The sequence below is a fragment of the Coregonus clupeaformis genome, chromosome 7 (assembly GCF_020615455.1).
Source record: "Coregonus clupeaformis isolate EN_2021a chromosome 7, ASM2061545v1, whole genome shotgun sequence".
Lineage (NCBI taxonomy): Eukaryota > Metazoa > Chordata > Actinopteri > Salmoniformes > Salmonidae > Coregonus > Coregonus clupeaformis.
The window spans coordinates 13,412,884-13,430,378 of record NC_059198.1 but is presented as its reverse complement, the minus strand read 5'-3'; the positions used below and the strand labels follow the sequence as shown (position 1 = coordinate 13,430,378).

Below are 17,495 nucleotides of genomic sequence, written 5' to 3'. Positions count from 1 at the left end.
TCATAACTGCAGAATGATAAGGACTACCTCTTTTACTTTTGGAGAGCGGCGAGCCGTTCGGAGAGTATTCGGCTTCAGCTGTTCTACGCTAGTCGCTCATTGCTGGAAGTCGGGCTGATTCTGAGTCACATGACAGAACCGGAGGCTGAGATCTAGAGAAAAGCACATCATTTCGGGCTTGCACCGCCATACTGTATTTTGTGCCATATCACATTTTTATTGCAACATTTTACTCCCGCTCGGTGAGTACATTTCCAATGGCTTTTTCTAAGCATTTTTTGTCTTTTTAATTACTCTTTTTATTTTTCCTCCTTTTGCTGGTGTTTAAGATGATATTTGAAGTGGTGGTTTTTAGCGTTTTTCCATCCAGGCTTCAAGTTTTTAGCATGCAGTGATTCTGAATCATGTGTACCGAGATTGGTAACGGTTTGCATCGGGCACTGGAGATTCGTGCTTGCAGTCTTGTGAAATCATGAAACTGGTTTTTCAACAAAGCGGGTTGTCAGTCTAATATTTTTCTAATGTGGTTTTACTGGTGGTTTTCAAACATTTTTATTTTTGTTTCTGTCGACTTTTGCTGTTGCTATGCTTTGCTTTGTATTTTGCAGTGTTGTTTATACGAGTTTTGTGATTTTGGTGTCTCGGTGCTCACTGACCAAGCCTTTGCTTTTATTTTGGTCCTCTTTTCTTTAAAGGAGTCATTTTTAAACCTGATGACGTTTTAACTTGAAACTTTTCTTGCAGCTCACTGATCACAGGTTTGTTTATTTTTGTTTCTTTCATTTTTTCGATTCATTATACTTTTGCAGATATCAGTGTCAAGTATTTTTGGAAGTATCATTTTTCATAGATGGTGCTGAGTGGAAGAGGAGTGTTTTGATTCTTGGGTCAATGCGTTTTTGTTTTCTGTTTCAACGAGGATGAACAGACATTCTCCGTTTGCAGGTATATAATGAGTGGATTAGTCATACCTTTAGTGCCTGTGTATTTGCAATAAAAAGCAAGGTGGTACAGAAATATGCACCTGTGGCTGATGTATTATTTCGTGAGGGAATATTACAGTATAGGCCTGATGCATTTGAAGGTTGTCTGAAGGTTTTGCACAATAATACTACATGAAAACTAATACAAAACACATGCAGGTTGGTACAGTAGAATGAATTTCTCTCTGATCAACAATCACCAAGTCGCTGCATGAAGATGGTAAAGGATAACACTTCTGATGTAAGAATGTAAGTACGGTTCTCTGAAATTCTACCATGGTCCCTATAATAAGTACAGCAGATCCAAAGTCTATTGCTCACTTTATTAAAAATGCATCATATTACATACCGTAGCCTATAGGCTATCCAGGCTGTTGCACCTATACAGTTTAGCTCCGCGGGAAATAAACCGGCGCTCGAGCCAATTACATCCACATTTCCTTCAGAGTGCATAATTGTGGATTAGATGAAGAAATTAGTGAGAAAATAATTGGCAATACATTGCACACGCATAGGCTACCCTGTGGACTAATGGTACTTAAACAATACGTCCGTGCATGGTCTTTCTGTTGAGGGCAATCCATTTCGATACAGCTTTTAAAGGCTATTAGGGATGGTCCTTATTCCCTTCACCCCCTCCCCTCGCCAGTCAGGGTTAGTTTGTGTGGTTCACACTTGTAGTCAATCTCTTTCTTATGATTGCAATAGTGTAGGTACACTGTGGAGAGGTGTTGCTCTGTGGTTATTGTGATTTGGTCTAAATTAGATTATGCTTTGGCATAGTTGTAGTAATGGTAGCTATAGGTTACTGTGTACATAATAACAGCCAAGTCCAAAATGCTGTATAGGTATCATAATCTATCAATAAGATGTATGTATCCTCTGTAGGTGTTGAAAGGTATTTCTGCCATATTGATAAAAAAACTCTGACACGTCTCCTGCTGGGTGTTATGATGAGGCTGCATTACTTCCTGCAGTGATGTGTCTGCCCTCTAAGCAGCTCCCCTGTTATCTGGACCCAGCCAGCCTCGCACAGCCTCGCCATAAATGAAAACTGAAAAATATGATAGCTCATGTGTGAAGATATCTTGGCTCTCATCATGAATAATACCTCTGACAGGAAAGGCCGGTTGACATACTTGCGTGCCTTGTCCATGATTGTGTGTGTGTGTGTGTGTGTGTGTGTGTTTGTTTGTGTGTACTGTTGATGCAATGTTGGTGTACTGTTCAGGGACACTGCACACAACCCAACTGGCTGGGTCAAAATAATCCAGTGTGTGTTGTGTCCAATATTTATACAGTGCTGGGTTACCAAATAACCCAAATTGATTTGTTTTTAACCCAGCATTTTTTGGGGGTGTATTCAGAATATTGTTGTCGTTTTACCCCATGGAGCCATTGAAAAGGTTAAGGCTTCTAACTCTGTCAGTATATTCTGTATCCATGAAAATGCTCCTTCCTCAGATCCCCATGTCATCAAAGCTACAGGGTGTGTGGGACAGGAATCAAAGAGTCTTTCAACAGAACGGTCTGATCTCTTAGAGGATTGGCCACAAGTAACCAATCTCTGAGTCCATGAAAAGGAATTTAGGGCTTCAAGGATGGTGGCATGCATAGGGTATAGGAAGCTATTTTCACTTCTGTTACCTGAGTTCCCAGTTACACATCATGGTGAAGAGAATCAAATTAAATAAGTCATGAAATCACATTATTTTGGTGGGAAAGCAGGGCCTGTGAGTTTAGCCTCTGGTATATGAAGGCCTTCAAAGTTATCAATTATTCAGTAGATCTTCATTTTGATTGTTGAATGTTCGTTGCTTCATCTCCTTGGGCTTTAGAGCTTGATATTAGTGAGTGGACGCATCCTAAATGGCACCCTATTCCTTATCAAGTGTGCACTACTTTTGACCAAGGCACATAGGGCCCTATATAGTGCACTATATAGGGGATAGGGTGCCATTTGGGACGCACTGATTGTTCTGTCATTCCTGTTGTCAAAGACACCAGCCTCCCAAGTCATAGACTGTTCTCTCTGCTTCCGCACGGCAAGCGGTGCCAGAACGCCAAGTCTGGGATTAAAAGGCTCCTGAACAGCTTCTACCCCCAAGCCATAAGACTGCTGAACAGTTAATCAAATGGCTACCCAGACTTTTTGCATTGACCCCCTTTTTCTTTGCAGTGACATTCTTGCACCGGCTCTATGCACACTCACTAGACTCCACCCACACTCTCACACATACTACACTGACATTCCAACACACACACACACACTCACACAATATATACGCTCACACACAAAACACACACACACACATGCATATTGACACCACACACACACTCACACATAGACACACTTTCACATTCTTCCCATGCGCTGTTGCTACTCTGTTTATTATCTATACTGATTGCCTAGTCACTTTTACGCATACCTACATGTACATATTACCTCAATTACCTCAACTACCTCGTACCCCTGCACATTGACTCGGTACCGATATACTCTTTGTATATAGTCTCGTTATTGTTATTTTATTGTGTTACTATTTCCTTTCTTCTTATTTTTTGCTAATCTTTTGTTACTTTTTAACTCTGCATTGTTGGGAAAGGGGTCATGAGTAAGCATTTCACGGTAAAGTTGTATTCGGTGCATGTGACAAATATAATGTTAATTTATTTTAATTTCTTATTGTTCATTCTGAGCCCCTCTTTTTTACCTTGTATTGGCTCTGCCTCTATTTTCTATGTATGGCAATCTCCCATAAATAAATAATTCCTTATTATGAAAACAAACTCCAATATTTTGCCCTCCACTCATATCTTAATGAGTGGCTGGATTATAAATGAGGAAAAAAATCTATTTTTCTCTCAATGAGGCGTTCCTCTTCTTCACTCCATTCTCCTTTTGAAGAGATAAACAGCTTACCTTTGGCACGACCCATTCCGCTTTTATAACCGTTATGTACCTCGAGGTCCCCTTTTCTGAGCTGTTAATTTGGTAAGTGAAAGGATATCTCACTTAGTAATCATATTCTAGACAATTAAACCTGTATCTGAAGAATTGGACCGGACTGAACGATTTTTCAGTGCCAATTATGTGGAACCATTTGAGTTATAATTCTCCACTTAAATGAGCCGTTCATGACACATTGGGACTCAATTGTGTGTGAAGATTGCTGATGAAATAGTGTTTTTAGAACAAATGACATTTCATTAGTTCATTAATATCATGAGTGTTTGATTATGGAAACTCATTTAGAAAGACACTCATATCCAGAGCTTCCCATGTTAGTGTTATATTTTGTTTTTAATGATTGTGTATGTTGAAAGTGGTAACTCAATAGCTTAATGCTTACTTCTGGGCAAGCTTATCCACATACTATTGCAAAAGAGCTTCTGAATAGACACTACTGAAAAAGGCAAGTTGTCACTGAGTCTTGATATTGACTATGTAGACAACAGCAGTCAATTTTGAAATGCATTATGGGGAGTGACTGAATCATCCCCTCCATGATTTCACCATTCTGTTTGGAACAGTATGTCTCATCTGTCTGTCTTCATGGCTCTTTATATGGTTGACCCCCACTTACCCTCATCTATCTGGAGCTAAAGCACACTGCATCTTTCTCTTCTCTACTGAATGCGATCAGAGTAGAGCGCCACAATATTGATGATGGGCCTACTCTATATCTACCTGACAACAATATGAACTCTTTCTCTCTCTCTTTATTTTTTTATTTCGCTCTTGCCCCTGCTGAGTAAGTGAGTGTGTGTGTGTGTGTGTGTGTGTGTGTGTGTGTGTGTGTGTGTGTGTGTGTGTGTGTGTGTGTGTGAAAGAAAATAACTGAAAGCACCATGTCATGCTCCATTCATTTTGTGCCTGGCAAATTAGGCATTGCACATAATCTCTTTCTTTCCTTCTTTCTCTCTATTCTGTGTACCCAAATCCACTCTTGGGATGATTCCTAAATGAGTTTTGGAGAAAGAGAAATCATATTTGCAGCCATCTTTAGTCTTCTTCATCCTCCAGACCTAATTTACTCTCTTCTCTATTATCATTGGGTTGTGACTGGTGTCATTTTTCTAATAGTTTTATTTCCCCCATATCCACCAGCATGGGACCAGGGATGCACTTTGATTTATGAATAAAGTTCACCCCTGTGAAGAAAACCGTACTCCCCAAATACCCAACAAATCACAGGGAACAATACACTTAGTGAATTGTCTTTATTTGTGCCAATACATGTACAGTATATCTAGGATGCTTTATCAGTCCTTGCTTGGAAAAATATTTATAATTCAAAGTAATTTCCCCTTGCTCACTGATTCCTTGAATCTTAAACAAGAAACCCAACTGGCAAGAGACCATCCATGTCACGATCGTTGACTGATGAAGCGAACCAAGGCGCAGCATGATAAACGTACATACTTTATTCAGTACTTAACACGAACAAAACAACAAACGAAACGTGAAGTCCTAGGTTAACACAAAAACTTAACGGAACAAGATCCCACAACCTAACATGCCAAAAGGCTGCCTAGGTATGGTCCCCAATCAGAGACAACGAGATACAGCTGCCTCTGATTGGGAACCACCCTGGCCAACATAGATCCACACGATCTAGAAACTAAAACATAGAAAATGTAACAGAAACTCCACACCCTGGCTCAACATAAAGAGTCCCCAGAGCCAGGGCGTGACAATCCAACTGATTTTGTCATTAAATTTTTATTATCAAGGGGGGGGACAGAAAAACAATAAAAGAAATGCATACAAAGATAACCCCAACCCATTCCTCCCCTATCATATGAAGGAATGTGCCTACCTAATTTAGGGAACACAGTGAACAGTTGGGAGTTGGGTCAATATCATCGTAAAACGTTTCCTTGGTGTTAGATACAGTCTGTGAACAAACTTAAAATGTATAAATTAATGCTTTGGATTAAGAGATGACAAGGTCATATTTTTCCATAGTCTCTTCTAGTTAAAGGGTTGTTCAGATTCAGTTAGATCTGTGGACCATACTTTTTTTTTTTTTTGAGATCAGTCCTGCCATTTTGATTCCCAGTTACAGTGTTTTTTTGTGTGAGCAATAATAGGACCTAAGCGTAGTTTACATTGTTTAAAGGATATATCAGTGAAGACCACCTTTGCATTTTATTAGGAAATCTGCAGTTTTGCTTACATGGATGTATATAATTAGGGTATGTGAGCATGTAGGGTAATTTGCACCACCAAATTAAATAGAACACTGAATTATATGATGTCTATGGATTGCACACCAAGTGCTACCTTGTTCATAACCATAGAGACAGTGATTAAGCGATGAAGCAAATTTCAGGACCTTGGAGAGTGATTTTGTGATAAAAGCTAGTTTTAAGACCATGGACTGATTTTGTGATAAGGTACTTTCAATCATGGACAGTTCAGGACAATAGACACTGATTTTGTGAAAGACTATTTCAGGACCATGGACAGTGATTTAGTGATAAAGCCGTTTCAGGACCTTGGACAGTGCTTTTGTGACATTATTTTCAAGACCAAGGACAGCTCAACGTTAGGGCATTGCATGATAACCCTTTATCAGAACCACAGACAACTCCCATTTCTGCAGGAGTACATTTCTGCACCAAGGACCATCTAGACATAATAACTGTACACATATCTCTAATTAGAACAAATATACCAGACTACTATATACCAGACTACTATAATACAAAGATAACATTTTCTGGTGAGAGCGAGTGTGTTTGCTTCTATTGCTCTCTCATTGTATATCGATGTGGACATTATTTTATCCTTGGAGCTGATTATATCGTGATTCACTTCATGGAATCAATTTCACAGCCTATTTCAGTAGCATCTCTTCCAAGATCAGACTGAATGTCATTTTAGAGAATGATTTGTCTTGCTTCGGGTGCACAAGCTTTTCCAATGTATTTACTTTTGTCAATGTATCATATTTGCTTGCAGGAAGAAAAAAAATCCTAATTAGTGTCAAAGACTTACCCTCGGGCTTGAGGACAACTAGACAGTGACTGCTCAACAGTCTCAACATACTGTATACATCTTTTCACACTCTGGATTGTATTATGTTGGTAAAATGCTAGAGAAATGATTGGGCAAAACAAACAAATAAACACACGCCTGCACGCACGAATGCAAACACACAAAAACCCACACAAACACAAATGCACAAACACACGCACACACACAGACATGAACACACACACACACGCACCCTTGATATTGACATATTTTGGGAATATGTGGAGTGAATAGTGACAACATTCGTGACACAGTAATGCGCTAACTGGTTTTGACAGTCACAAACAACACAACTCACCATTTACGTTGCTGTAACAAGCTTTGATGATGACGATGTGTCTTCATGACATGTCTGTGCGCTCTGTCTGGTTTGGATGCTGACAGTGACTTCCCTGTCTGTGTGTGTGTTCTGTCTGTATTTGAAGTTGACAATCCACGTGTCTCACTCCTGTGGCCTAATGGAGACAAAGATGGTTTCTGACTCATCTGAGTACACAAAGCTAAAATAATGGTGACATCACAGTGTCTTTGACTTCAACACAGACTCACATTCATCTCTATCTCAGATGTGCTGTCTTCATTCCATTTGGAGATATTTATTCCTGCTGTTCTCTACCTCTATCTCCTTCCCTTTTGAGCCTGTCTCAATCCCTCTGGGCCTCGCCATTGGAATACACCAATAACTTAATCTCTTACCTAAAATAGTTGTGCTTTATTGTAGGATTTCGTAAATAGTTGAATCTCAATATTTCTTTATTGTGATGTTGTTATATGAGAGAGAGAGAGTTCATATAGAACTCATTCCAATATGTCCCTTTTAGACACATTTATTTAAAGTGACGTTTAGGGAAATCTGCTGAATTTTGGATGCTGAGAGCTGGGTCTTCATAACCAAATTGTACTTTTGATATTTTGTTGTAAGAGAGTACTCAGTAAAGCATTTGCTACTTTAAAGAGATCAGTATTTTAGAAAGGGTTCCACCTAAATACAATGATTCTAGGCAGAGTAAAAGAAAAGGACTTGATCCATGTTCCTCAAACACATATCTGACATAGCTATGCGACTGTGTGATATTTAGAGAGTCTGGGAAAGAACAACAAACAAACCAACAAGGAGGCAGATGAGCGGTCTGTGGCCCTCCAGAGCAGGTGGTGAAGGCCTACAGATGCTGCAGTGAAGCACTGAAGCAGATAATGCCCTGCCTGGCTCCCCAGATGACCTCTGGGACCCGATTAAGGAGGATTGTCCCCATCTAGGTCAGCTCCATGCTGGCTCTGCTACTGGACTCATCTGTTCTGGCTGGTTCTGTTGGATTCACCTGTTCTGTCTGGTTCTGTTGGATTCAGCTGTTCTAACTGATTATGTCCTTAATGGTTCTGTTCTGACTGGTTCTGTTGGACTCAGCTGTTCCAACTGGTTCTGTTGGACTCAGCTGTTCTGACTAGTTCTGTTGGACTCATCTTTTCTGACTGGTTCTGTTGGCTGGTTCTGTTGGACTCTGCTGTTCTGACTGGTTCTGTTGGACTCATATTTTCTGACTGGTTCTGTTGGCTAGTTCTGTTGGACTCAGCTGTTCTGACTGGTTCTGTTGGAATCAGCTGTTCTGACTGGTTCTGTTCAGGGTATGGTAGTAGGTGCCAAGTGCACCGGTTTGAGTGTGTCAAGAGCTGCAACGCTGCTGGGTTTTTCACGCTCAAAAGTTTCCCATGTATATCAAGAATGGTCCACCACCCAAAGGACATCCAGCCAACTTGACACAACATGAACGCCTTCCAGACCCTGGATGTAAACTGGGGACCTCGGTCAGACACTATGTCCTCTGGCACCCCGTAGTGCCAGAAGACGTGAGTAAACAGGGCCTCCGCAGTCTGTAGGGCCGCGGGGAGACCGGGCAGAGGAAGGAGGCGGCAGGCTTTTGAAAAGCGGTCAACAACGACCAGGATGGTGGTGTTACCCTGAGAGAGGGGAAGATCAGTGAGAAAGTCAATACACAGGTGGGACCATGGCCGTTGTGGAACTGGTAAGGGCTGTAACTTACCCGCTGGGAGGTGCCTAGGTGCCTTACTCTGGGTGTACACCGAGCAGGAGGAGACATACACCCTCACGTCCTTAGCCAAGGTAGGCCACCAGTACTTTCCGGTCAGGCAGCGCACTGTACGACCGATACCTGGGTGACCAGAGGAGGGGGACGTGTGTGCCCAATAGATCAGACGGTCACGGACAAGAGACGGCAAGTACTGCAGCCCAGCTGGACACTGAGGTGGAGATGGCTCTGTGCGTAACACCCGCTCTATTTCCGCGTCCATCGCCCATACTACCGGCGCCACAATACAGGAGGCCGGGAGTGTGGGGGTGTTGTCTATGGGCCTCTCCTCTGTGTCGTACAGCCGTGACAGTGCGTCTGCCTTCACGTTCTTCGTACCCGGGATGTATGATAGAGTAAAATTAAACTGGGTGAAGAATAGGGCCCACCTGGCCTGGTGAGGGTTCAGCCTCCTCGCTGCCCGGATGTACTCCAGGTTACGGTGGTCCGTCCAGACGAGGAAAGGGTGTTTCACCCCAGCGTGCCAGTGCCTCCACACAGTCAGGGCTCGGACAACAGCCAACAGCTCCTGATCACCAACGTCGTAGTTCTGCTCCGCCGGGCTGAGCTTCTTGGAGAAGAAGGCACAGGGGCGGAGCTTGGGTGGCGTGCTCGAGCGTTGAGATAGGACAATGCCTATCCCTACCTCAGACGCATTCCACCTCCACTACGAACGGTAGTGATGGATCGGGATGGGCAAGTACCAGGGCTGAGGTGAACAGAACCCTCAGGTTACTGAAGGCCCTGTTAGCCTCAGCAGACCAGCGGAGCCGGGACAGCCCACCCTTCAACAGAGATGTGATGGGAGCTACAACCTTGCCAAAGCCCCAGATAAACCTCCAATAGTAGTTGGCAAAGCCAATAAAGCACTGCACCTCCTTAACCGTGGTTGGAGTCGGCCAATTACGCACGGTTGAAATGCGATTTCCCTCCATCTCCACACCTAAGGTGGTAATGCGGTATCCGAGGAAGGAGACGGACTGTTGGAAAAACAGGCACTTTTCTGCCTTGGCATAAAGGTCATGTTCCAACAGTCGGGCCAGCACTTTGCGAACCAGGGACACATGCTTGGCGCGCATAGCGGAATACACCAGAATGTCATCGATGTAGACTACTACACCGCGACCAAGCATGTCCCGAAACACCTCGTTCAAAAAGGACTGGAAAACGGATGGAGCATTCATCAAACCGCACGGCATCACCAGGTATTCGTAATGCCCCGTGGTTGTGCTGAATGCTGTCTTCCACTCGTCCCCCTCTCGGACACGCACCAGGTTATACGCACTCCAGAAATCTAATTATGTGAAGAAGCGCGCCCCATGCATTGACTCGATCACAGATGGCATGAGGGGTAGAGGATAAATATAACGTATTGTCCCCTTGTTCAGTGCTCGGTAATCAATGCAAGGGCACAGACCTCCGTCCTTCTTATTCACAAAAAAGAAACTTGAGGAGGTGGGCGAAGTGGAGGGACGTATGAACCCCTGACGCAGGGACTCGGAGACGTATGTCTCCATCGCCTCCGTTTGAGCCTGCGACAGGGGATACACATGACTCCTGGGAGGCACAGCGTCTACCCCGGAGGTTTATCGCGCAATCCCCCGTCCGATGAGGTGGTAATTTGGTCGCCTGCATTTTGGAGAACGTTTGCGCCAAATCGAGGTATTCCGGAGGAATGCGCACGGTGGAGGTAGTGTCTGGACTTTCCACCGTGGTTGCACCAATGGAAACACCTAGACACCTACCCTGACACTCTCGCGACCACCCTGTGAGAACCCTCTGCGGCCATGAAAAGGTGGTGTTGTGTTGTGCTAACCAGGGAAGACCTAACACAACGGGGAACTCAGGAGACTCAATAATAAAAAAAGGTGACTTGCTCTCTATGGGTCTCGTGCGTAACCATAGTGACTGGTACTGTAACTTCCCTAACGAATCCGGACCCTAGTTGTCGACTGTAAAGTCCTCTGATGGGGAGTGGAATAGATAGGGGAACCAATGTAATGCCTAGACTATGTGCAAATGATCTGTCCATAAAGTTTCCAGCTGCGCCTGAATCGACCAGCGCCTTACACTAGGGAACTAATGTGTAATCAGGAAAGTGGATGTGTAGGGTACAGTGCACAGCAGAGGGCTCTGAACGAGTGTGGGTGTTCGATACATGGGTGACGCGAGAGTGCCCTGCCTGCCGCCTCCAGACCCAAAAGAACGCAGACGACAGCTTGCAGGAGAATGTCCTCTCGTGCCACTAGAGTGACACTGGTGGGGGGGGCAGGCCTCTTCCAGGACATCCTCTAGCAGCCAGCAGGTTGTCCAACTGGATGGCCATGTCCACCAGTTGATTGAAAGACAACATGGTGTCCCGGCAGGCTAGCTCCCTTCGGATGTCCTCTCGTAGATGGCACCGGAAGTGGTCGATGAGGGCCCGCTCGTTCCACCCGGACCCAGCCGCTAGAGTCCAAAACTCCAGGGCGAAGTCCTGCGCGGTCCTCATCCCCTGCCTCAGGTGGACCAGCCGCTCGCCTGCCTCTCTACCTTCAGGCGGGTGATCGAAGACAGCCCGAAAGAGGCGAGCGAACTCCCCATAGTTGTCCAATGCGGTTCCTCCTTCACTCCAGACCGCGTTGGCCCACTCCAGGGCTTTCCCGAGAGGCAGGAGACGAGGGTGGACACCTTCTGCCGCTCCGATGGAGCCGGGCAAATGTTTGAACAGTACAACTCCAGTTGTTGCAGGAATCCCTGGCAGAGAGCAGCTGTCCCGTCGAAATCCCGTGGTCGGGAGATATGGATCCCTCTGGGTGCTGGTGTGTGGGTGGCTGGATCCGGTCGGCCAGCTGGTCCATCGCTTCTCCCAAGCTGGCTAGCATCGTCGAATGCTCCCGGACCCGTGCCACGACTCCAGGTATGTGGTCCTCTCCTGCTGACTCCATGGCAGGTGTGTGATTATGTGATGGGTGATTTGAAGGAGTCAGGCGCAGGAAGGTAAATCACAGAATAACAGGATTTATTCCGGAAAACAGAGTTACGCAGTAATGCGTCAAAACAGTCCAGTGCGCAAAACAGGCGCACTGGAACCAACAAGGCACACGGGGAAAATAACCCGGCGATACAAAATAAAAGGAGCTCCACCGAGCTTCACTATCCTCACAATAAACAATCACACACAAAGACAAGCGGGCAGAGGGAACATTTATACAGGTACTGATGAGGGGATATGAACCAGGTGTGTGTAATGAACAAGACAAAACCAATGGAATTATGAAATGAGGAGCGGCAGTGGCTAGAAGGCCGGTGACGACAAACGCAGAAGCCTGCCCGAACAAGGAGAGGTGGCAGCTTTGGAGGGAGTCGTAACACATAACATCTCCTCGCTCTTTCATTTCAGACTTTCCACTACATCTAGTGTGTCTCACTGCTTGTCTGTATTGGTTTGAGAGGGAGTGACGGGAGTGTGAGCGATAGAGACAGTGTGTTATAGTGTCAGGGTTCTTCCTTTCTAGTTAATCTGCCTGTTCTCCGTTGGGGTGTCACACCGTGTCATCTCTGTACACCTCACTGTGTCACAGAATCACACCATGTCTCCAAGTTTGGTCACACAGCTGTGCCCATAGACGTTCACCCTCTGTCACCATGTCCCACTATATCTCTATTCTGTAGCATTCACCATGCACAATGCAATCAAGAGCTAAAATACTCCAACACTAAGTGATTTGCATTTTGCCTTCTGGGGGCAAATGTTTAAAGCATCTCAGAGTAGGAGTGCTTTTTTAGGATCCGTTTAGTCTTTTAGATCATAATGAAAAAGGTTACATTGGCAGGGAAGACCTGATCCAAGATCAGCACTCCTATTCTGAAATACTTGATACATACGGCACTTGCAATATTTCTGAAATAGAGGTGCTCCCTGAGTAAGATATCTCTGCACACTTATGAGGATCATGACCTCAATTTCCAGAGTCTACAACCAGGAAAACAGAGGTTCCTTCAATGGGAAAGAAGGAGAGAAGGGAGATGTGTTTGTCTTCAAGCACGTCCAGGAAGCAAACCTTCTCGGCCCTCTCCCAATGGGTCACTCTAGGCCAGTGAAAGTTTATGAGGGTAGTGATCGTTGATTTTACTCCACAGGATGTTGTTTTGAACTGTGTTTCCTGATGATGATTAGCCTCAGAGGAGTGCAGGAAGTAGACTCACTTGAATCTAGTGTTTGGACTGATGTAGTATGCTATGACTGCTGTAGTGATTGGAATTAATAGTTGTCCATGCGGTTGATTCAATATGTGAACCCTCTATAATGCTCTTAAAGGGCTAACAGGGAATGAGGATGTGTTCCAAATGGCACCCTATTCCATATATTACTTTTGACCAGAGCCCTTTGTCCATGGGGGAAGAGTGGAGAAGTGTCATGGGGGTAAGGATATGGAGGCAGCTAGGGAAGTCAGACACGGATGTGCTGTACACACTCAGTGGTAATGAGAACCAGCTGGGGTCTGTGAATGGTAGAGCTCTGACTATGATAATGTGTGAGTGCGTGCGTGCGTGGGAGCGTGTGTGGGTGTGTGCGTGCATGTGTGGGTGTGTGAGGGTTTAAGCATAGCAGTTGCCTCACTCATTTCATTCTGTCTGTACAGCAGGTTCCCTTTAAAACCTATGAAAAAGCCCAACCATCTGGCTGTTCAAAACATCACCATTCTAAAGTGGACCAAAATTGTCCTGTCATTTAATTTCCCTTAGCTTAGCACAGCAATTTTCTCTGGGATATCAATAGCTTGTTGACATCTTGCAGTATGTCACAGTCCATCAGGTGACGTGTGTAAACAAGACTCCATTCTCCCTATTGATTTGCTCTCTGTTTTTGACATCAGATGAAACCAAGGTGCTTAGTGGTTATTGTTCTATTAGATGCCAGGAGCCATATTGGTCCTTAACTGTTATTTTCCCCTGTTCAAATAAGTATTTAAAGCAATACGCCATTTTTGCTCCACAAACACATTGACTCAGTTGATGAATATGGCTATGATCCACTAGTCTTACGGGAAATGGATGCAAGTGTTCACATTGATTGCAATAGATATATAACAAACCATTAGCATATTGCTTCCAGAAATCATTTAGAACATCATCAAAGGATTCTCCTCCACGCATCGCCAATGACTTATGTGCTCTCTGTCAAACACACACACACACACACACACACAATATTATCAGCATTTGATCTCAGGTAATGTGGTCCACTAAGCCGCTCTCCTGGATATCAATACCAGCACCTGAAGTTATTAAGCGTGTAGGAGGATCTAAGATATCAAAATTGCATTAAATCGTGTGTGTGTGTGTGTGTGTGCGTGTTGGTGTGATCCACATTCCTATCCTTCAATGCAATTTAATGTCCTTTGTTGTTTTGATTCAGCATCCCTCCCACTCTGAGATTGAAAAATCCTATCCAATATGTCCATGGATTAATCACTGCACGAGGAAAGGTAGTGGAAGCCATTATTTGTATGTAATGCATTGCTTTGTCTGTTAAACAAACAGTAGTGCATGGTGTATTTGTCTCTATCCTGATTATTTTTCTGTACTGTCAAAGACACAGGACAATAGCATCGTTAGAGATTACCAACATAATTAAGTAATCAAGCAGACCCATTATGCAAATAGCACTAATTAGAGACATGGGTTTAAAATAGTCCTCTGAATTAGTCACAACACTTAGATAGTGATCTCGCCAACAAATGTAATCATGGTGCTAATTAGGTCAGTCGATGAAAGTTGAAACAATTTGAAAAGCAATTCCAGTTTCCAATTACTTGTTCAGTTATGCTGCCCTATAACTGAGTAGAATGCAAATATAGTACTGTCGGAGGATGCAGAGGGCTCTTTGAGCTTTGAATATGATCTCATGAATATAAGATTATGTTGCTATCATGGACTCAGTCAGCTTCATTAAGTGAGGGTGAATGTATTGTGGATATATAGATCATTGTCATGTTTTGGTATTCAGAGCACAATGATGTAAACATTGTCCTGTCCATGATGTGAAAGTCCTGTCCACCCTATTCCCTATATAGTGCCCTACTTTTGTCCAGAGCCCTACGGATGCAGAACAAATGCATGCCCAGCAGTCCAATCTAGCTCCACCCATTATCAGGAGGACCCGCTAGATCCTGAGTGAATAGTCCATCCTCATTCGTCACATTGTACCTGTAGATTCATCCCAGTAGGTTGGTCTCCTCTCTATAGCTTATCATTGAGGGGTGTCAGCACCCTAAGTGCTAGCCTGCTGAATACCATCAGGATAATTCAATCATTTTCAGAGATCTCATTATGGGGCTAGCGCTGGGGCTTTAGCAGTCAAATTCCCATACAGTACAGTGGGCCAAGTGATTGACAGACTGAAGGTTATTTCAGGGTGAGTTCATCATTAAATTGCGTTTCACTTCCCAGACTGTCTGTTAGCATTCACCGATCCAGCCTCACACGTTACTTGGATATTTGTAATCCTGTGTGTGCATTTCTTATGGTAATCTGTTTTATAATCTACAAGGCATGAAGCAGTAAGGCAACTATTGCTGTGTACGTATTTCCAGAAGAAGGCCATTGACTATTCACATGCAGGAATAAGGATAGAGTGATGAATTGAATATAGTTCGTTTATTTGAGCATCTGTCTTTATTCTCTCTGTCTCCATCACTTACCAAAGCTCCTAACTACTACCACCTGAATTTGATATCATTCAATTCCTTGTTCACTTTTCACTTCTTTCTTTTCCAACTGCGTTTACACAATAACATTTTTTTAGAGACTTCTTCATCAATAGATATTCCTTCTCAGATGATAGAGCTCCTGCGTTGCATACAGTAGGCCTTCACCTTTTTTGAAAATATCTCAGGGCCCAACATGTACTGCATATTGTCAGATAAAAGCACTTCACTCTTGAAATGAAACCACAAGCTAGCTTCAAGGCCTTCCTCTGAAGTTTTGATAGTGGTCCCATTGCGTAAATATAAAATAGTTAAGTAGGTAGGTAGGTAGGTAGGTAGGTAGGTAGGTAGGAGAGAGCATAGTGTACTGAAGTTTTCCAAATAATACACACAAGGGCTCCCCTCATGCAACCGCAATCAGAGAGTTGGTTCCTTTCAGGTGAATTTTAGAGCTACTAACCACCCTTGACTCTCTTTGCTAGTGACAGAGACATGGTTGTTGCATTCACTCATTTTCAGTCCTGTGGCCTTCACCAAGTGAGATTCTAAGTGAATATGTTGTCATTAAAATTACATTTCTTTAAAAGTCCAGAACAGTCATTCTGATTCCCATGTAAAATAGCATTTTGAGTGACTGAAAATCACCTGTAATATTTTGGGGGGATAGAAATGCTCAAAATTGGTGAGAAATAAAATGTTCTCTCATATCTATCTACCAGGAAGTTTGAAAAGACAGGCTGAGTGAGCGGAGAGCTTATATTCCTGAGTTTGCCTTGACTGACAGCTCTTTGAAATACCTATGTCATCGAACTTGGATGCAGTGAGCAACATTGTAATGAAATCCTCTCAAGCTAATTTGTTGATACACAAAGCAATTCAAACATTGCATCAATGATGTAAAACATTTTTATACATCTCCTGTTTGACATGTCTCTTGTGACGCAATTCACAGCAGCACTGACAGATGTGTTGACATGACAACTGCTTCAGAGTTTTGAACGACTCTTCCCCCCCTTTTGTTCCATGCTGGCTGAAGACCTAGGTAGACAGTAACTAGCTAACACCAGACACACATGATAGGGGAAACATAAGTATCTTTGCCATAGATGAATAGTGTACATTTGTTATTATATTAGCTGACATCATACAGTCAAATGTTGGCACCAGTAGAGTAGCTATCTAGCCATATAAACCACTCCCCTCTGCAAACACGCCTTCTCCGATGTTGGTTAAAAGGCGGAACTTATTTAAATAAGGTAAGAAAATGTAATGTTACCATTAGTGTATTAAAATTTGAGTTATATAATCCCACCTCCTGAATCCAAGTGTTTGACATGGGGGAGGGGACCAGTAACTTCATGATCATACTTTATCAATGTAGAAGCAACAGTCATTTTTCATACTTTGGTCATCATACTTCGATGTGGTTTCATCCAAATATCATTCAATTTCATGAAAAACATGATTTTGACTGTTCATGACCTTTAAGACAATACATATTTAATAAGGCCTACTTTTGAGGGCCTAGTTTTATCCTAATACAGAGGCCTGGAACTCATAGTTTACAAGTCACATTAAGCTGGCTTGCAAAGTGATGTGTAATTCCTATTAGAATGCAGCCAGAGTGGGGATATCCAACATTTGGAATTTGTATTCACCCGCAAACTGCATTCAGAAAATGATTGCCAGG

General features: G+C 43.4%; 1 protein-coding gene across 3 annotated transcripts in view; it reads left to right on the top strand.

Moving 5' to 3' along the window:
• Positions 1-13: 13 nt before the first annotated feature.
• Positions 14-17,495, top strand: part of LOC121569938 (RNA-binding Raly-like protein) — a 191,305-nt gene continuing 173,823 nt past the window's right edge. For 2 of the 3 annotated variants that reach the window (XM_041881289.2, XM_045221173.1), the window contains exon 1: positions 14-945. The gene's annotated coding sequence lies outside the window, so the exon portion shown is untranslated. The remainder of the gene's footprint in view (positions 946-17,495) is intronic. The other variant, XM_045221174.1, reaches the window with a different exon arrangement.